The following is a 21,169-nucleotide window of genomic DNA, read 5'->3' on the forward strand; positions in this document are numbered from 1 at the left end:
CTCACTGTGTGACTCTGAGTAGATGTCTGGACCATAGGAAATCTTGGTTTGGCATAGAAAGGGAGAGAATGCTAGCCCATCAGAGTGTTGTAGGGATGTAAGGAGATCTTGGAGCCATGTCTGCCATGTAAGAGCTGCTCAGAAGCAGAGCTGAAATCCTCTAGAGAGCAACCTCTCTCTTGGTTGGGGTCCAGGGACCTCAGTGAATACTGTGCCCTTTTCCTTTCTCCAGTATAGAGGAAGTTGGAGCACACCTTTTATAATTCCTCATGATGTTTGTATGTAAAACAAGCCAGAAACCTTTATGTCAAACACGACTGATATTTGGGTTAAACAGTTATCTACTCAATAAAGTAGAGCTTTCTTCTAGAGTGTGAGGGGACTCTGTAACTAACCCCTGTGATGGGTCTTACACACTGTCCCAGTCTAGATTCAAGGAATTGAAACCCAGAGAACATTCTTATGTGTGCTTCCAAGTCCCAGGTTCTTCACTGAGTAACTAGCTGTCCTGACACAAACTCCTTCCTGAGAGGTATGAGTAAGGCCTTGACCCCAGCTCTGAATCCCCCCAGCCCTGAGGAACATTAGCATTATAAACACATCTCTGCAAGAGATTCCAGTAGAATCAAAATAACAGCGATGTAACTTTGTTATAGCATTACTGTCATAGACCCATTAACCACTGACTTGGCATTCACTGGCCTCTTCTCGCTTTCCTTTCTCTACACCTCACTGAGGCACCAGGCTCCATTTAGACATTCTTTCCTATCTTGGCTTCTGTGGCACTGTTCTCGTCAGGTTTTCTCTAATCTCTCAGATCCATATCTGTGTTTTTCCTGCCTATATTTCCCCTTTAAACAGCAGCATTGTCCAAGATTTCGTACTTGGCCCTCCTTATTTTCTAATTGTGTTTCTCAGCTGAGTACTTGTCCTAAAATGTTCTAATGAAGTTGGAATATCAGAAGATTTCTGTCCCACTCTCTCCCTCCTTTCTTCCCAGTCCAGTAGCAGGGTGTGACCCAGAGCTTCACACTGGCAAATGCTTGAGCACCCCTAACCCACTCTTTCTCATCTCTGAGCAGGTCCTTTCTCTTCATTAGAGTCTTCAGCTATGAAAAATTTACCCTCAAACCTGTCAAATACCAACTTTAAAAAATGATCTTTTCCTTGTTTACATCTCCAGTTTTTCTGTTGATGTGATAAAATACCCTGGCCAAACTCAAGGGAGGAAAGTTTACATCCCCAGTGAAGGCCCATCCTTTCAGGAAGTGCAAGCAGGAACTCAAGCAGGTATTCAGTCAGACCACACCCACAGTCAAGAGTAGAGCTTGCCTAGGGGATGGAAATTCCCACAATGGTCTTCCTACATCAATTAACAATCCAAACAATCCTCCATAGACATGTCCACAGGCCAACCTAATCGAGATAATTAATCATTAATCTCTTCCCAGGTGACTCTAGGTGACATACTGACAACTAAAAACTAAGCAAAACATCTACCTTTCTAAGTCTAGTTTCAGGGAATTTGATATGCATTTCCAACATGGCCTTCTGAGCAGCTCTTACATGGCTCCAAGATCTCCTTACATCCCTACAACACTCTGATGGGCTAGCATTCTCTCCCTTTCTATGCCAAACCAAGATTTCCTATGGTCCAGACATCTACTCAGAGTCACACAGTGAGCAGTGAGTAGTAGGCCCATAACTCTGAACATCTTTTTTTAAAAATCAAGATATTTATTTATTTATATAACTTTTATTCTCATAAAATATATCCTGATTACAGTTTCCCATCCCTCTACTCTTTAAAGTTCCTCCCCACCTCTCTTCCCCTCTGGATCCACCCCCTTTCCATCTTTACTAGAAAAGAACAGGCTTCTAAGAGATAACAACCAAACATAACAAAATAAAATAAATATTATAAAATATAATAAAATAAAACAAAAACCATCACATTGAGGCTAGATAAAGCAATTCAACAGAAGAAAAAGAGACCCAAGAGCAGGCATAAGAATCAGAGGCCCACTCATTCACATCTCAGGAGTCCCATAAAAATACTGAAAAAAGCTGAAAGCTTTAGTACACATGTGCAGAGGACCTGGTGCAGACCCGTGCAGGCCCTCTGCTTGCTGTTTCAGTTTCTGTGAGCTCATGTGTGCCTGGCTTAGTTGACTGAGAGGGCCGTGTTCTCCTGGTGTCCTTCATTCCTTCCAGCGCTTACAGTCTTTCCTGTTCTTTCAAGTGATTCCCTGAACTCTGAAGGAAGGGATTTGATGGAGTCATCCCATTTACACTCTCTCTCTCTTCCAAATGTCTGACTGTGGATTTCTGCATCTGTTCCTATCTGCTGCCAAGGAAGCTTCTCTTATGATGACTGAATAAGGCCCTGATCTATGAGTATAGCAGAGTATCAGTAGGAGTCATGTTTTTTTAGGCCAGTCATGTTTGGTTTTACCATAGGTCTCTGGGCTATTTAGTCTGGTTCTTGGTTACCCAAGCAATATCAGGCATGGGTACCATCTCCTGGAGTGGGCCTGAGGTCAAATGAGACATTGATTGTCTACTCCTACAAGTTCTGTGCCCTGTTGCCCTAGCATACCTTGAAGGCAGGACAGATTGTAGGTCAAAGTTTTATGACTGGGTTGTTGTTTCCATTACTCTTTTGGTAGCCTGCAGATACCTTCCCTAACTAAAGACACCAGAATGTAGCGGTGAAGGCTTCATGTAGGCATACACTTTTCCATGTTCAATGAGTTGTGTGGTGTTTTCCTATGCAATGTGTTCTTGCTGTCAGTTTGCAGAGAGCAACCTATTGTCTTAGCAATAGCCTGGGGTGTTTGGGGATTTCCATGGGACCTCCTTGGTCAACAACTCACTTGAATGCAACTAAAGCCTCCTATTGGAAGTCTTGTTTGGTGACAAGAGATGTCCAGTTGAGATTCCATATCCCTTTTATTAGGAGACCTCACTGGGTCTTCAGGAGCACCTTCATATGTTTTAGGATGTTTCCACTACACTATGTTTTCATATCATCCTTCAAATGCTCCTCAACTCCAGCTGTCTCTTCCTGATTCTCTCCCTTAATCTCTCTTCCCTCCCTCCCCCTGATCCTCTCATTCCCATCCCCACCCACTCTTAGTTTATCCTTAAGATCTATTCTATTTCCTCCACCCAGGAAATGTGTTCCCCTAAAGCAGTGGTTCTCAATCTTTTTAATGCTATAACCCTCTAGTACAGTTCCTCATGTTCAATAATTGCTACTTCATAACTATAATTTTGCTACTGTAATGAATCATAATGTAAATATGTGTGTTTTCCAATGGTCTTAGGTGACCTCTATGAAAGGGTCATTCAATCCCCTAATGGGGTTACAACACACAGGTTGAGAAGTACTGCCCTAGACTCTTCTTCTATACCTAACATCTCTGGGTCTATGGGTTGTAGGTTGGTTATCATTTACTTAATGACTAATATCTATGTATAAGTGAATACATACAATATTTATTTTTCTGAGTCTGAGTTACTTCACTCAGGATGATTTTTTTCTCATTCCATCCATTTGCCTGCAAATTTTGTGATGTCATTTTTTAACAGCTGAGTTATGTTCTATTGTGTAAATGTATCATATTTTCTTTTTCCATACTTTTGTTAAGAGACATGTAGGTTGTTTTTGGTTTCTTGCTATCACAAATAGAGCAGCAATGAACATGATTGAGCAAGTGTCCCTATGGTAGGGTGAATTGTCCTTTGGATATATCCCTAAGTGGTATAGTTGAGTCTTTTTGTTTGTTTGTTTGTTTGTTTGCTTTTTGAGACATGATTTCTCTGTGTAGCTTTGTGCTTTTCCTGGAACTCACTCTGTAGTCCAGGCTGGCCTTGAACTCATAGAGATCCTCCTGCCTCTGCCTCCTGAGTGCTGAGATTAAAGGCTTACACCACCACTGCCAGGCAATAGCTGGGTCTTGAGGTAGATTTATTCCCAACTTTCTGAGGAGCTGCCATATTGATTTCCATAGTGGCTATACAGATTTGCACTTCCACCAGCAATGGATAATTGTTCCCCTTATTACACATCCTTTCTAGCATGAGCTGTCACTTGTGTATTGATCTTAGCCATTCTGACAGGTGTGAGATAGAATCTCAAAGACATTTTGATTTGCATTTCCCTGATGGCTAAGGATGTTGAACATTTCTTTAAGTGATTCTTGGCAATTTGAGATTCCTCTGTTGAGAATTATCTGTTCAGATCTGTAAACCATTTTTTAATTGTATTATTTGGGGTTTTTTGATATCTAGTTTCTTGAATTCCTTATATATTTTGGATAACAGTCCTCTGTTAGATACAGAGTTAGTAAAACTATTTTCCTATTCTGTAGGCTGTTATTTTGTCCTATTGACAGTGTCCTTTGCCTTACAGGAGCTTTTCATTTTCATGAGGTCTTATTGATTAATTGTTGATCTCTGTGCCTGTGTTATTAGAGTTCTCTTCAGGAAGCTGTCTCCTGTGCCAACAAGTTCAAGGCTCTTGTTCACGTTCTTTTCTATTAGCTTCAGTGTGTGGTTTTATGTTGAGGTGTTTGATCCATCTGGACTTGAGTTTAGTACAAAGTGCTAAGTATAGGTCTATTTGCGTCTTCTACATGCAGACATCCAGTTTGATCAGCACCATTTGTTGAAGATGCTTTTTTCCAGTGTGTATTTCTGCTATGGCTTCTGTATCAAAAATTAGGTGTCAATAGGTATGGATTTATGTATGGGTTTTCAATTCAATTCCATTGATCCATGTGTCTGTTTTTGTGCCAATACCATACAGTTTTTATTACCATTGCTCTGTAGTATGACTTGAAATCAGGAATAGTGAGACCTCCAGCAGTTCTTTTATTGTTCAGAATTGTTTTAGCTATCCTGGATGTTTTTATTTTTCCATATGAAGTTGGTAATTGTCCTTTCAATGTTCTGTGAAGAATTGTTTTAGAATTTTAATAGGGATTGTATTGAATCTGTTGATTGCTTTTAGTAGGGTGGCCATTTTTGCTACCTAATCCTGTTGTCCATGAGCATAGGAAATCTTTCCATCTTCTGATACTTTCTTTAATTTCTTTCTTCAAAGCCTTGAAGATTTTATCATTGTAATGGTTTGAATGAAAATGTCTCCCATAGGCTCACAGGGACTGGCACTTTTAGGAGGTGTGGCTTTGTTGGAGAAAGTGCGTCACTGGGGGTGAGCTTTAATGTTTCAGATGCTCAAGTCAGCCCCAGTGTCATTTCCTCTTCCTGCTGCCTGAGGATTTGGATATAGAACTCTCAGCTCCTTCTCCAGTACCATGTCTGCCTGCCTGTTGCAATGTTTCCCATCATGATGATAATGGACTAAAACTTCTGAACTATAAGCCAGCCCCAATTAAACAATTTCCTTTATAAGAGTTGCCATGGTCATGGTGTCTCTTCACAGAAATATAAACCCTAAGACAGAAGTTGGTACCAGGGATGGAGGTATTTCTATGATAGGCCAGACCATATTTTTGTCTGGAGGAATATGGAACACTTTGGAACTTTAGACTAGAAAAGCAATTGGACACTTTAAGCAGGGCTTAATGGGCCATACAAGTAGGAACTTGGAATACAGTGGTGCTGGAATGATTTGAACTTTGAGGGCCTGGATTAAGAGATTTAAGAGGAGAAGAATATTAATATGTGGCCTAGAGACTGATCTTGTGATATTTTTGGTGAAGAATGTGGCTGCTTTCTGCTATTGTAAAAAAAAAAAAAAAATCTACCTGAGGTTAAATTGAAGAGTTACAGATTAACAGCCTTGGCAGAGGTGATTTCCAGACATCCTGTATTGCTTGTATTTCCAATTGACTGTATTGCTTGGTTGTTAGTGGCCATGCTTATGCAGATCTATAATTAAAAGGAGCAAGCTGAGAAAGGAAAAATACAAAACATACACTTTGAGGAGAAAAGGGGCACTGAGAAGTTTAATGGTGCTAAATCCAGTGTTCAAGGAGATAAAAAGATTAAAGAAAAGCCTGATGCTAAATGGAATAAAGGGAGTGGTGACCTCAGGGCAAAATCCCACCCAGCTAAGCTTCCAATTTCTGAAAAGGAATTAAAGAAAAGCTCAGAGCCAGGAGAACAGCTTTAATCCTAGGTGGGGGAGGTAAGGGGACAGAGGATGGTGGATCTCTGAGTTCAAGGCCAGCCTGGTCTACAGAGAGAGTTCCAGGAGATCCAAGCTTAAGCAATGAAGGAAACAATCGAAAACAGAAAGCTGATGAAAATACAATTGAACGAGAGGGCCATGTTCCAGCCCCAGCAAGCAGTAGAACTTGGCAGCTTTGGCCACATGGTTCTGGCTTTAGAGTCAAGGATATAAGAAAATGGGTTATGGAATCTCTTTCCATGGCTAGGAAAAGCCTTGAAGGATAGGCCTATATTAGAGGTGTCCCTGCATAGAGGCCATTGTGTGAAGCTGTGAAGTTGAAGTCTGGATTGACTCAGAGACTCCAAAATGTTGGCAATGCCAGAGTTGTGGGATACCTGTCTAGGAGAGCTGCAGACTGTGTGTGGAACCAGTCTAACAGAAAGAAGTGGTCGCAGTCAACAAAGCTGACAAAGTTGAACAGCATTTTGTTATCAGACATGGAGATGCAGAGTTTGGAGTTTGCCCAGCTGGTTTTCAGTCTTGCTTTGGTCCAGTATTTCCTCCATTTTGAAATGATAATGTATATTTTGTGGTACTATATGTTGGAAGTATATAATCTGCTTTTTCATTTTGATTTTATAAGAGCTGCAATTAAGAGATAGTCATGAGTCTACAAAAAGACTTTGGACTTTTAAACAGGGTTGAGACTGGTAGACTATGGGATTGTTGAAGTTGGACTAAATGCATTTTACCCTATAAGAGCCAAAGAGTGGAATTTGGGGTTTGAATGAAAATGGCCCCATAGGCCCATAGGGAGTGGCACTATGCCATAATTAGGGTTTTTGTTACTGTTAAGAGACACCATGACCACCGAAAATCTCATAAAGGAAAACATTTAATTGGAGCTGGCTTACAGTTTCAGAGATTTAGTCCATCATCATTGTGACAGAACATGGCAGCATGTAGGTAGACATGATGCTAGAGAGGTAGTTGAGAGTTCTACATCTTAATCTGCAGATAGCAGGAAGTGCTATACTAGGCCTAGCTTGAGCATATGAGACCTCAAAGCCCACCTCCAAAGTGACACACTTCCTCCAAGGCCAAACCTACTCCAAAAAGACCATACCTCCTAATAGAGCCACTCCCTCTGGGCCAAGCATTCAAGCACATGAGTCTGTTGGGGGCCATTTCCTATTCAGACCACCATACACTATTAGGAGGTGTGGCTTTGTTGAAGTAGATGTGGCTTTGTTAGAGGAAGTGTTTCACTGGGAGCAGGCTTTGAGGTTTCAGATGCTCAAGCCAGATCCAGTGTAATTTTATCTGTTTGGTGACTGAGGATCTGGATGTAGAACTCTCAGCTCCTTCTCCAGTACCATGTCTGCCTACATGTGACCATGTCTTGCCAGGATAATAATAGACTAAACCTCTGAACTATAAGCCAGCTCCAATTAAATACTTTCCTTTCTAAGAGTTGCTGTGGTTGTGGTGTCTCTTCACAGCAATAAAAACCCAAACTAAGACAATTATACAAACCTTTTGCTTGCTTGGCTAGAGTTACCCCCAAGATATTTTATATTACTTGAGGCTATTGTGAAAGGTGCTATTTCCCTGATTTCTTTCTTAGTCTGTTTGTCTTTTGTATACAGGAAGGATACTGATTTTTGTGAGTTAATTTTGTATCCAGCTACTTTGCTGAAAGTGTTTACCAGCTGTAGGAGTTCCCAAGTGGAATTTATGTATACTATCATATCATCTGCAAAAAAAGATAATTTGAGTTCTTGCTTTCCAATCTGTATATACTTGATTGTCTTCAGTTATCTTATTGCTCTAGCTAAGACTTCAAGCACTGTATTGAATATAGATGGAGAGAATGGAGAGTCTTGTCTTGTTCCTGATGTTAGTGGAATTGCTTTGAGTTTCTCTCCATTTGATTTGATGTTGCTGTAGGCTTGCTGTGAACTACCTTTATTGTGTTTAGGTGTGTCTGCTTATATCCATAATCTCTCCAAGACTCTTATAATAAAGGGGTTTGGGATTTTAATCAAAGACTTTTTCTGCATCTAATAAGATGATCATGTGGTTTTCTGTTTCTTTGTGCTTGTTTATATAGGGAATCACATTGATTGATTTTCATATATTGGATCATCCCTGCATTTCCGGGATAAAGCCTACTTGATCATGGTGGGTGATCTTCCTCATGTGTTCTTGGACATAATTTGCAAATATTTTATTTTTACATCTATGCTCATAAGGGAAATTGGTCTGTAATTCTCTTTCTTTGTTGGGTCTTTATGTGATTCGGGTATCAGAGTAACTGTGGCCTCTGAAAGCAAATTAGGCAATGTTCCTTCTGTTTGCATTTGTGAAATAATTTGAGAAGTACTGTCATTAACTTTTCTTTTAAAGTCTGGTAGAATTATGTACTAAAACCTTGTGGTCTTGGGCTTTGTTTGAGAGCCTTTATAGACTGCTTGTATTTCACTAGGGGCTATAGGTCTACTTAAATTGCTTATCCAGTCTTAGTTTAATTTTAGTCAGTAGTACCTATGGAGAAAATCATCCATTTCTTTTAGATTTTCCAGTTTTGTGGAATACAAGTTTTTGAAGTATGACCTCATGATTCTCTGGATTTCCTCAGTGTCTGTTGCTATGTCCCCCTCTTAGTTTCTGATTTTGTTAATTTGAATATTCCCTGTCTGCCTTTTAGTTTGGATAAGGGTTTGTCTATCTTGTTGATTTTCTCCAAGAAACCAATTTTTGTTGCATTGATTTTTTGTATTGTTCTCTTAGTTTCTATTTTACTGATTTCAGCCCTGAGTTTGATTATTTCCTGCCATCTATTCTTCCTGGGTGAGTTTGCTTCTTTTTGTTCTGGAGTTTTCAGGTGTGCTGTTAAGTTCCTAGTATGAGATCACTCCAGTTTTTTGTTTTTGTTTTGTTTCATTTTTTGTTTTTTTCGTGTGTGTGTGTGTGTGTGTGTGTGTGTGTGCGTGTGTGCGTGTGTGTGTGTGTGTTTTATGTAGGCACTTAGTGCTATGAATTTTTCTCTTAGCACTGATTTCATTGTGTCTCATAAGTTTGGGTATGCTGTGTATTCATTTTCATTTAATTCTGGAAAGTTTTTATTTTCTTTCTTTTTTTGTCTTGACACTTTTTTTATTCAATAGTTGAATTGTTGTTTTTAATTCAATAGTTGAATTGTTGAGTTGTTCAGTTTCCATGAGTTTGTAAGCTTTCTGTTTTTTTATTATTGTTAATATCCAGCTTTAATCTCTGATGTTCTGATAAGCAGCAGGAAGTTATTTTAGTTTTCTTTGTGTCCAAATACTTGGTCAATTTTGAAATAAGTCCAATTAGATGTAAAGTGGAAGGTATATTCTTTTGGATTTGAGGTAAATATTTTGTAAATATCTGTTAGGTCCCTTCAGTTTATAACATCTGTTAGCTCCAGTATTTCTCTGTTTAGTTTTTGTCTGGATGACTGTCCCTGGTGAGATTGTGGTACTAAAGTCTCCCCACAATCAGTGTGTGAGGGTCAATATATGATTTAAGCTGTAGCAGTGTTTCTTTCACAAAAGTGGGTACCCTTGTGTTTAGGGCACAGAAGTTAAGAATTGAAATGTCATCTTGGTGGATGTTTCTTTTGATGAGTGTGTAGTTTCCCTCCCCATTTCTTTTGATTAATTTTAGTTTGAAATCAATTTTGTTAGATATTAAAATGGCTATACCAGCTTGCTTCTTGGGTCCATTTGCTTGGAACACATTTCTTTAACCCTTTACCTTGACATAATCCTATCTTTGATGCTAAGTTGTATTTTCTTGTATGCAGCAGAGGGCTGGATCCTGTTTTCACATCCATTCCATTAGTCTGTGTCCTTTTATTGAGGGAATTGAGTCCATTGATATTGAGAGATATCAGTGAGCAATGATTGTGGATTTCTACTATTTTGTTGTTGGTGAAGGTAGTGTGTGTGTGTGTGTGTGTGTGTGTGTGTGTGTGTGTTTCCCCTCTTTTGATTTTGCTAGTCTGAGATTATCTATTCCTCATGTTTTCATGGGTGTAGTCAATTTCCTTAGGCTAAGTTTTCCTTCTAGCTGGATTTATAGATAAGTGTTGTCTAAACTTGAATTGTCATGGAATATCTTATTTTCTCCATCTATGGTGATTGAATGTTTTGTTGGGTATAGTAGTCTGGGCTGGCATCTGCGGTCTCTTAGAGTTTACAACACATCTACACAGGTCCTTCTGGCTTTTAAAGTTTCCATTGAGAAGTCAGGTATAATTCTGATAGGTCTGCCTTTATAGTTACTTGCTCTTTTTCTCTTACAACTTTTGATATTTTTCTTTGTTCTGTACTTTATTGTTTTGATTATTATGTGCCAAGGGGGCTTTCTTTTCTGGTCCAATCTATTCTGTAAGCTTCTTGTGACTATATAGGCATTTCCTTCTTAGGTTAGGAATTTTTTCTTCTATGATTTTGTTGAAAATAGTTTCTGGACCTTTGAGCTGGGATTCTTCTCTGATCTATATTCCTATCATTCTTAGGTTTGGTCTTTTCAAAGTGTTCCAGATTTCCTGGATGTTTTGTTTCAGGAGTTTTATAGATTTAATAGTTTCTTTGATTGATATATTCATTTATTCTATTGTATGTTCAGTGCCTGATATTCTCTCTTCCATTTCTTTTATTCTGTTGGTGAAATTTTCCTCTGTAGTTCCTGTTCAAAGTCCTAAAATTTTCATTTCCAGGATTCTCTCAGTTTGGGTTTTCTTTAGTAATTCTATTTCCATTTTCAGGTCTTGAGCAATTTTATTCATTTTATTCTACTGTTTGTGTTTTCACTAAGGGATTTATTAATTTCCTTATTAAGGACCTCTATCATCTCCATGGGGTGGTTTTAAGCGCTTTCTCTCTCTCTCTTCTCTCTCTCTCTCTCTCTCTCTCTCTCTCTCTCTCTCTCTCTCTCTCTCTCTCTCTCTCTGTGTGTGTGTGTGTGTGTGTGTGTGTGTGTGTGTGTGTGTTTCAGCTATGTTGGAACAGTCAAGACCTACTGTAGTAGGATAGCTGGGCTCTTGTGGAGACATAATTCCTTGGCTGTTACTGATTGTGTTTTATGCTGGTGTCTAGGCATCTGGGATTGTAGGTCTAGGTGCTGATTTCTGGATTTGTCTTTTCTCCCTTGGTTTCTGTTTCCTGTCTGGATTTTTCAGATAGTATGATGGCTGTTTATCTCCTGTTGGGAAATTTTCTTTGGACCTGATAGTTATGGCCACTGGGGGTTGCAGGTAAAATGTGTTCTGGGTATTGGGAGCTGAGACTTAGGAATGGGTTTAGACTAGGCATCCAAAGGGGTTCACAGGAGGGAGGAGAGGGGATTTTTTCAACCAGGATATGTTTATTTTGTCTTCTTGGAATGAGGGAGACAGTGAAGAGAGGCCATCCCAGCGGGTCTACTATAGTGCTGGAGATGAGACTGGGGGTTTGGGTCTGGAGGAAGGGGGAGGGGGAGATCACAGACAGCTTGCTGCTTCGCCTGGCAGGTGTGGGTTAGCAGGGAGTGGCTGCTGAAGCTGGGGGCTGGGAAAAAGTAACAAGCAGGGAGAGGAGGGTTAGGAGGGGAAGGTCTGTGAGATCCATAGATGAGGGCAGAGGGGGAAGGAAGGTTGCAGAGCTAGGGATGTGGCCCGGGATTGGATCGGAGAAGAGGGAGTGGTGGAGGTCTTCAGTCAGCTCACCCACCTGCCCTGTTTGCTTCTTTTCCCTACCACTCTAACCACTTCCTTTGGGAGGCAGATCATATTTTGGGTGTTAGAGGAAATGGGGAGACATTCTCAGAAGATCCAACACTGATGGCAATATGGATAAATTAACGCTCACATCATGTTGCCATTCAGTGGGGTAGTTTACAGACATAGCCCCCTGTGGCCATTAAAAACACTATTTATCTCCAACTTGCCATCTGCCTGCTGCTTCTCGGCCTGCCTGTGGTGTTAGCAAAGAGCTCAGTCTCTGTGGCCAAGTCTCCCCAGCTCTCCCATGACACTGGGGGAGACTCTTATGGGAAGGAGGCAATTTATTTTAGCTGAACGACCACATGGATAACTACACCCGGCAATTATACAAAGCAAATGTATCAGCTTCTGCCATGGGGGCAGGAGTTCCCTCTCTGGTCATCAATAATGAACACTCTTCAGTAAGTAGGGAAACATTTACCAAATAAGATGGCTGCTATGGATGGGTCTCCCAGACAGCTGAGAAACTGTGTGGCCACCGAGGAAAGAGCCAAGCCAAAGGGCTGGTGCTGGTGCTTGACCTTGCTAGGTTGTTCTGGAAGTGTCTCAGAACCGGCAGGAGATGTGACCCATTGACTCTGTGCAAAATGTCTTGTCCACAAAGAAGTGGCCTGGTTTTTTCTGAATTGAAATCCCTTTGCTTCCTTTCCTGGCAGCTGCATAATTGGGAATGCCGTGAAATAAAATGAGGAGGAAGTAAATTAGAGCTGGGAAGTGTCAAGTTGATCTACTGCTGTGTTCAGGGGGAGGGGGGGTCTGGAGTGCTGGGCAAATTCAGACTCTCCATGAGCACCCTCTCAGCATGGCACCCACCACTTAAAACTCCTGTTTTTTGCACCCCTGGATATGCTGGAACTCCCTAGAGGACCTTATTTGTGCTAAAGCTTAGACTGTAACAGTCTATACTTACTTATTCAGAGGATGCTTTTTCAGCTGTATTAATGAGTTTAGGCCCTCAAAGGGCATTGACATTTTAATGCCTCCTGGTGGCACTTCATATGTAGAGACAACAGGCTTTGCAGCACACTCAAAGCCCTGGTAAAGTTCTTGGGTCTTAGTCACCTTGCTCACACATGGGAAATAATTAGAACAGACATGGAATACTCTTGCTTAGATGCACTTCCATACTGAGGACAGCTGGCTACCGGCCATTGTCTAATTAATACTCAACACCCTAATGAAGTAGGTGCACATTCTACTTTCTTCACAGACTAATGGAACAATCAACTCCAAAGCCACAGTGCACAGATTTCGTCTTGGGGAATTGTGCACAGGGCAGGATAGTAAACTAATAACAACACAGAGTTATTAATAACAGTGCGATGAAACTGTGGCTTCTCAGTTGGCTCAGGCTGCAACCTCATTCCAACAGTTTATCAGATTCCATTAAAATCCTGGTCTACTTCACCACATTTCCATGACTTAGGTACAGGTATGCATCCTTTCCAATAAACCACAAAGGATTTGATGCTGAGAACCAGCTTGGCAATGATACGCTGTTTCTGGACTTTTAAGACTTTGGAAATGTTACTAAGCAGCTAAAAATTCAGTTTTGAGCCATCAAGACAGCAAGGCCAAACAAGTCTCATGACCCAGGTTCAGTCCTTGGAACCCACATAATGGTGGAAGGAGAGATCCAGTTCTACAAAGCTACCTTCTAACTTCCACATGGGTGTTGTGGCATGAGCATGTCATGATTGTGATTTTGTAGGAAGTGTCTCCCATATGCTCATAACTTTGAAAACTTGGTCCCCAGCTGGTGGTGCTGTTTGGGGAGGTTGTGGAACCTTTAGGAGGTGGAGACTTGCAGGAGGAAGTGGCACTGGGAGTGGCTTGGAGGTTTTATATCTTGGTCCCACTTTCTGTTATCTTTCTCTGTTTCCTGGGTGCATGTGCAATGTGGTCAACCTGTTTTTATACCTCCCCCACCACAGCTGTGTCCCTCTGGGAATGTGAGCCAAAGGAAACCCTGTACCTCCCTCACCATGATGGGCTGTGTCCCCCTGTAGTCATGAGCCAAAGGAAACCCTTTCTAGTTTAAGCCTGTTTATTTTGCTTTGGTTTTTGTTTTTGCTCATTAAAAATCATTTAAAACTGGTTGATATTGAGAGGCAATCACTTGTAAAGCTCTGAGCTGGGCTTGGTGTTGGTTTTATGTGGCGGTGCAATGTTACTCATTAAGTGGTGCTGTTACCATGCAAGAAAAACCATGAGGCATGACAAAACCCACTATCAGAGTTTCTTAGGGAGGGAAGGACAGAAGAGAGTATGCTTAGGCTTAAGGGAGATATGTGTGGGGGTAGGGGGGTGAAAAGAAGACAAAGAAGAAGAAGGGGGGAGGAGTCTGTGACCCTCTTTTTATGGATTCCCCTGCCATCATGCATATATGGGCTTACGGAGCTATGCCATGCATGCACATAGATTGTGTGATCGTGCTGTGCACAAATTACATGATCATGCAGCTCACGGATTACATAGGACATAAAGCCCCGGAATGACTAATCATTTTGCCAGTGCATGAGTGGTTGTGTAGCTAGGGGAGTGGCCAGGAATTCCAACATTCCAGACTCTTTGCTTATTATAAAAAAGGAGGATGAAGAGGATTGGGGGTGCCATGTCTCCCAAAACTGCTTCCAGCTGACTTGGTAGCTGTCAGTTAACTCTTGGCAGGTAGGGAAGGGAGCTTCTGAGGTAGCCAGGCATCCTAGGGAAATGAATTGTCATCTACTGCTTTGGGAATTGTTTGATAAGGTGCTGTCCAGGTGGATTCAAGCTGGCTCTGGAGCTCGGAAGAATTTTTAAACATATTAAGAAGCAGCCAAGGGAAATTTAAAATCTTGAGCTGGTGACCATGATGATATTGTAATGTTTTAATACTCTGCTATATTGGTTAGTGTTAGTGTGTGTGTATGTGCGTGAGAGGGGCAGGGGATATTTGGAACACGTTTTTAATTTTTACCTGAGGTAAGCCCTATCTGAGACAGATTATTTTAAAGAAACTGTCTCTTTTATTAGTTTACCATCCAAGAGACACAGGTGATCAACTGCTGAGGGCTAACAGTAATAGACTGTTATATTAAAGTCTGTCCTTGCAGCGCCCAGACACTTTTGGGTCTGGGGGTATAAATACCTTTTGACTGTTACTGTTCCTTACTGCCTGGGTATACTTGATGGTCCTTAGCCTCCAGCTCTATGGTGATCCTGTAACAATTATTGGAGTAGTTAATTAGGAAAGGGAACCAGGAAGACAAAAGCTTGTGGGGTGAGATCTCATTCTTCTGGAATTGGGGACAAGGCAGTGGCCCCTGGTGTCCTCTGGAACTTGAGAGAGAGCAGGGCCCTGTCTGTGTCCCTGTGCATGAGGAGGAGAATCACTGCTGCCCAGTCTGGAGTGAGGCACACGGAGGAGCAAATGAAACAACAGCTCCTACCTCAGCTGGAAACTCTCCTCCCATTAGGGGCACAGGGCAGGTTGGCACCACTAAAAATGTGTGTGTAAGAGGGATGTCCCTGAAAATACAATTAAGTGGTGGGGTCTGATGAGGGAGGTAAGGCTGTCCCCCTACCCCAACAATAGGGAGATGAGAAGGAGAGGTGGGACCCCAAAACTCCTTCAGGTCTGAGTAAGTAGCTCAGTGTCCAAAAGGAAGGAAATGGATTGTCCCATCTGCAATGGCTACCCTGGGTTCCCTGTAAGAGATGGTACCTTTAATTCTCACCCATGGCCAAGCCTAGGAGACAGCTGGAGGGTGGTCTTGGTTTTATGCCCCCATGCCACAAGGTGCATGAGGACAGTCAACTGACCAGTGTCCCTCTTGGTGGCACTTTGAACAATGCCCAGTTTGGCCAGAGGGGCAGGGCATGCACAAGCCCAGTGGCCTTCTCTACCACAAAACAGGGACCTGGAAGCCTTTAGACAGCCAGTCAGATAGCATGTGCAAGAATTTGGCAGTTCTGTTTACAGGCTTTCTCATCTCTCCCATGATACACCTTACATGCCACAGCTGAGACTTCTGTCCATGGGAGGGGGCCTCTCTCCAGACACTTAAGTTTAGCCCTGATGTCAGGAAGCTCTGGGAGATATGAGACAGATTTTATTCCTTATCTTGAATTATGTTTTTTAGCTTTTCATAGTTTACTGGTTTGAGGGCAGCCTTATGAAGACTTGCCAGGAGGCAGGTGTAAACTGATGTCTAGCTAAAGAGTCATCTGGGTTATTATAATCTCAATGTGGGTCCTGATTAGAAACTCATTTGCATGTGTCCTAGCCTGTTCCTAGACCCATCTGTGCTTCTCCGGGCAGCTTGAGAATGAGTGACAGGAGGAGGGAAGGTGGGAGGCAGAGGCGGGCAGTCGGAATGGCCCGCCTGATCCCAGAGAATGGAGCGGCGATCAGACCGGCAGAGGTTCTTTGGAGTCAGAGAGTCCTCAGGATCAGGTTGCACGTGGGCAGGAGAGAGAGAATCAGAAAAGGAGGGTTCAGAGCTTAGGTAGAAAGCCTGTGGATAAGGTAACTCTGTTCATTTGCCTGTTTGCTGGCAGAAGTTAGATAATTCTGGTGAAATATCAGAGTTCAAGCAGCCATTATGTGGCCTTATTTATTGTTATCTAAGCAATTTTCTCAGAGGGGGAGCTGGACCAAGAGGAGGAAGCCTTATGTCCCATGACTGCAGCTGAGAGGAAAAAAAAATAAAAACACTGAAAAAACAAAGGGGATCAAAGATTTCAATCTCAGGTGTCCCCGAGATGAAGGAAGGATCGACAACTAGCACAAGTCACTCAATACTTTGTCAAGCCAGAGAATGAGGGCCAGGGTGTGCATACCTGGAGGACTCCCCCGGGGGTCTGATAGTGAGAAATATATCTCAGGCTGCAGTTATGGGAAACAGGGAGGGGTTGGAAAAGGAAAACTCACCAATCAGAGCAGCCGGTGTTGTGAGGCGTGGTCCGTCGGCTAGCAAATGAAAAGTGGGCTGCTGTAGATGGAACAAACCTTGTACAGGGTCCTGGATGCAGAGCCCTGGGAGGTCCTCTGTCTTATCACCAATGTAGTGCAATGTTACTCATTAAGTGGCACTGTTACCATGCAAGAAAAGCCACGAGGTACAAGAAAACCCACTATCAGAGTTTATTAGGGAAGGAAGGTCAGAAGAGAATGTGCTTGGGCCTATGGAAGACATGTGCAGGGAGGAGGGGGAGAAGAAGAAGAAAAAGGGGTGAGGAGTCTGTGACCAGCTTTTTATGGATTCCCCTGCACATGCTCATATGGGTTTATGGAGCTATGCCATGCATGTGCATAGGTTGTGTGATCATGCTGCACACAAATTACAGGATCACACAGTGATGGATTATATAGGATGTAAAGCCCTGGAATGACTAATGGTTTTGCCAGCATATGCATGGTCATGTAGGTGGGGGAGTGGCTAGGAATTCCAACACTTGGTCTCTTTCCTCAAGACCTGCAGTGGGAAATAAAAAGATACAGGCAATCATTATTTAGATCCAGCAATGCAAATATGGGCAATCACATGGCGGCACCTTACAGTTGGGGTAGGAAGAAAGGCTTCTTAGGAAGTCATGTCAAATGATGCCTGAGCTGATAGCTGAAGGACAAGGGCCACCATTTTGAAATTTCAGAGGACAGTCTGTGAAACATTCTTGACACCAAGTATCTCAGTTTTCAATTCAACTGAATCTCAGTGAAAGACACTAGCCACCCTCTGCACCTTCAGAAGTGAAGTCTTCATGCAGGGTTCCCTCTGAAGAAGCAAACTTATGATTAAAGACAAGCAGGGCTAGACAAGGAGTCAAAGTGTTATTTCCCATTTTTTTCAGAGCACTTCTGGGGAATGGTGGCAAAGGAAATATGACATGATTGTAATATCTTTCACACTCAATGACTTTAATCTGCTCCTAATGCTATAACGATGTACCTGAGGCTTGGCCCTCAACAATACCATACATCTATTGATTATGTTTAGAGGTCAAGGCACTGCTAGGTCCAGTGTCTGGTAAGGGCTGGGTTTATGCTTTTTAAATGGTGTTTGTTTCTAGGTCAGGACAGCAGAAAGGTCAGAGACTCTCTTCTCACAAAACAAGAAATGGAAAGGCCAAACTGGTCAAAGCCAGCCTCGGCTGCATAGTGAAATCCTGTTAACAGCAATGAAAGACCAAAACCAAACAATCCTGACTTCAACAAAGGGTCAAACTGGTCCTTTCAAGCCCTTCCTGTATAAGGAACCAATCCCATCCAAGTTTGCAGAGCCATCGTGGTCTATGACCTTCTGAAAGACCTTTCTCTTTCTACTGTTACATCAAGGATCATGTTTCTGTATGAATTCTGGAGACACAATACTCAAGTCATTGCATGAAGCTAGTAGAAATGGAATGAATAAAATAAATATACAAACCCAACAAATGACATAGGAATAGTGCTCTAACTATGGGAAATATCTAGAAATGGATGCCTCTAGACATCAATGCTTAGTTCAATATGAAAACCCCCTAAAAAGAGTCCTACAGAGATAGCACATAAGTAAAACTCAGAAAAGTCTCCTTAATATTGCCTGCCCTGCTCTTCCACTGTGTGAGCAGAGCAAAATTCCATGGGAGTAGAAACAGCATTCTGGGATAGATGCTTCTCCCTGACACCATGGACAAATATGTACAACAGGGAAGGTAAACCATCCTGGCTCAAGATTCTGCTTTCTCTGACTGAAAGGAAGATAGGAGAGATGGTGTGCAAAAACCATCAGGAATTCCATTTCCCAATAGCAAACATGGCTTTAACAGAATAAGGAGAGGAAAGAGATAAAAGCCACCAAGGATGGCAATGATCATTCAGGGTGGTGTTGTCAATGAGAAACTTCCCCTGTGGCTCCAATTTAAGAAGACATGGTCCCTGTTGGTGGGGCTATTTTGGGAAGTTGTGGAATCATTTGGAAATGGAGCCTTGCTGGAAGAAATATTTCACGGGCAGCGGGGGGAGGGCGGGATAAGTGTTTTTGTCTCATCCTACTTCCTGTTCACCCTCTGAGTCTCACCTACTTCCTGTTCACCCTCTGCTTTTATGTTTGTCCATGCAGCCTGCTGCTTCATTCAGTGATGGACTTCTATCCCTCTGGAGCTGCAAGCCAAGGCTCACCCCTTCTGCTGTGATGGGGTGACAAAGTGACTAACAGATCTAGAAATCTCAGTGTGTGGTAAGGATCATCACATTCCAAACTCTTTTTCATTCCACTCCTGCTGGGACCAGTGACCCAGTGAGTGAAAGAGATGTGACAGCCAGGGGGTTTAACACTAGGTGCTTTTTAAGAGAAGTCATGGCTTCGGGGTTCACTTGAAATGGAGGGATGGTATAAAAATTGGAGAGCACCTCTTGGGAATAAGACACGATAGAATTCTAACAAACTCCCTAAGAGGAGAGTTGAATAGAACTAAGTCAACACTACCTCTCCCCCTCCAGCGTGAGAACAACTGGAAGAGCACTGGGAGGGGAGGAAGTACTCCTTTCCAACCCTTCAGCAAGCAGGGTTAGGTGGAGCTATCCTCATCCTATGAGAAATGACGCCTTCATCACAGGATGGAACAGCAGCAGAAAGGGAAGGAATGAAGCTGTGCGTGGTGGCGCACGCCTTTAATCCCAGCGCTTGGGAGGCAGAGGCAAGTGGATCTATGCGAGGTTACACAGAGGATCCAGGCCAGTTTGTTTCAGAAAAAAAGGAACAAAAGTAACTTCAAAAAGAAGATAAATTCCTGAGGGGAACAGAGAGAAAAAAGGTATTTTTACTACAAATGCCTTTGCCCACTGTATTGAGAGAGGCAATGGAGTGTCTAGAGCAACACTTTTCAAAGAAATTTAGATCTTCTGTGATTTAGAGAAATAGTTACACAGTATTTTCACTTTTTCATCAATCCACATTTATATGACCCTCATGTGTTTATTATCAAAATACAGTCCACTGACTACAAGAAAATGACAAAGGCCCAGGAAGACAAAAGAGCCAACAATGACAGAAGCAGTGGCAGACCTGGAAGACATGTCACCTCGCACTGGCGAAGGAACGGTGTTCCATGAAGAGCCCTGGCCAGTCGCCGTGGACAAGGAGGTTCATGTGGTGGGAGAACAGAGATTTGTTTAAGAGGCAGATGATTCCAGAGGAGGAAAGCAGCTGTCGGGTGAGTATCTGCCTCACTTACAGCAGAGTGAATTAGAATGGTGACCCACACAGTGTTTCTGGAAAGGTGATGTAGAAGCCCGTCTCTGTTCCCCCTGCTAAGTCCAGCTGAAACGTCTGGGCACTGTGTGTAAAACAACACAAGAACACCCTGCAAGATGGCAAGAAGACAAAGCAGTTAGACTTTTTTTTTTTTGAGCTGAGGATTGAACTCAGGGCCTTGCGCTTGCGCTTGTTAGGCAAATGCTCTACCACTGAGCTAAATCCCCAACCCATAGACTTTGAAACCTGAGGAGCAACAGTGTAATGTTGGTGCCCTTTTTGTCTCAGATGTTGGGGTGGGGTGTTAAAGAAAAGGGCTACTAGAAAACAGCAATACTCATGAACCCAAAGAAACCCAAGGAAAGCCCCTCCCCCCAGCCCTCCCTCCTTGACCCCCTGTGGGATAGGAAGCATTAAGCATCAGGTGACCTGCCCTGGCCCACTCCACCTCCACAAGCAGCATTCCAAAGAGGAGCCCTTGAAGTTCTGCAGAGAACTTCGAAGAACTCACAGCCTTGTGCCATGCTGAGCTGGTGTCAAGGGCCAAGTAAGGAGCCTGGAGTTTCACCTATGCCTGCTAATGAGCCCTCCTGTCTTCCTCACCAGGCCCCTTTGTGGGATTCCCATGGAACTTACACTTCCATGTTAAGAACTCATAGTTTGGGACATATACAGAACACTCAAATCTCAACTAAATAAAATATAAAATATAAAACAGCCTAATTAGAAGATGAACAAATTAGAGCAAGACTTTGTGAAAGTGATACCTAGATGACTAAGGAGCATATGGAAATCGGTTCAACATCATTAGTCTTAGGGAAACATTGACAAAGACTGTTGTGGAATAATCTGTTTGCATACTGTGAAGATATATCTCTGCCAAGGCACCTTCTGATTGGTTTAATAAAAAGCTGAATGACCGATAGTTAGGCAGGAAAAGATAGGCAGGACTTCTGGAAAAAGACAGGAACTCTGGGAAGAAGAGAGGCGGAATTCACCAGCCAGACACAG

The 21,169-nt window shown here is 42.4% G+C and overlaps 1 long non-coding RNA gene across 1 annotated transcript in view; it reads left to right on the forward strand.

Annotated features, from left to right (window-relative positions):
* LOC118594859 overlaps window positions 1-20,293 on the forward strand; it is a 65,497-nt gene extending 45,204 nt beyond the window's left edge. The window contains exons 5-6 of the long non-coding RNA XR_004946419.1: window positions 19,025-19,141; window positions 19,897-20,293. This is a non-coding gene — a long non-coding RNA (uncharacterized LOC118594859). The remainder of the gene's footprint in view (window positions 1-19,024; window positions 19,142-19,896) is intronic.
* The last annotated feature ends 876 nt before the right edge of the window (window positions 20,294-21,169 follow it).

Source organism: Onychomys torridus, chromosome 13 (assembly GCF_903995425.1).
Source record: "Onychomys torridus chromosome 13, mOncTor1.1, whole genome shotgun sequence".
NCBI lineage: Eukaryota > Metazoa > Chordata > Mammalia > Rodentia > Cricetidae > Onychomys > Onychomys torridus.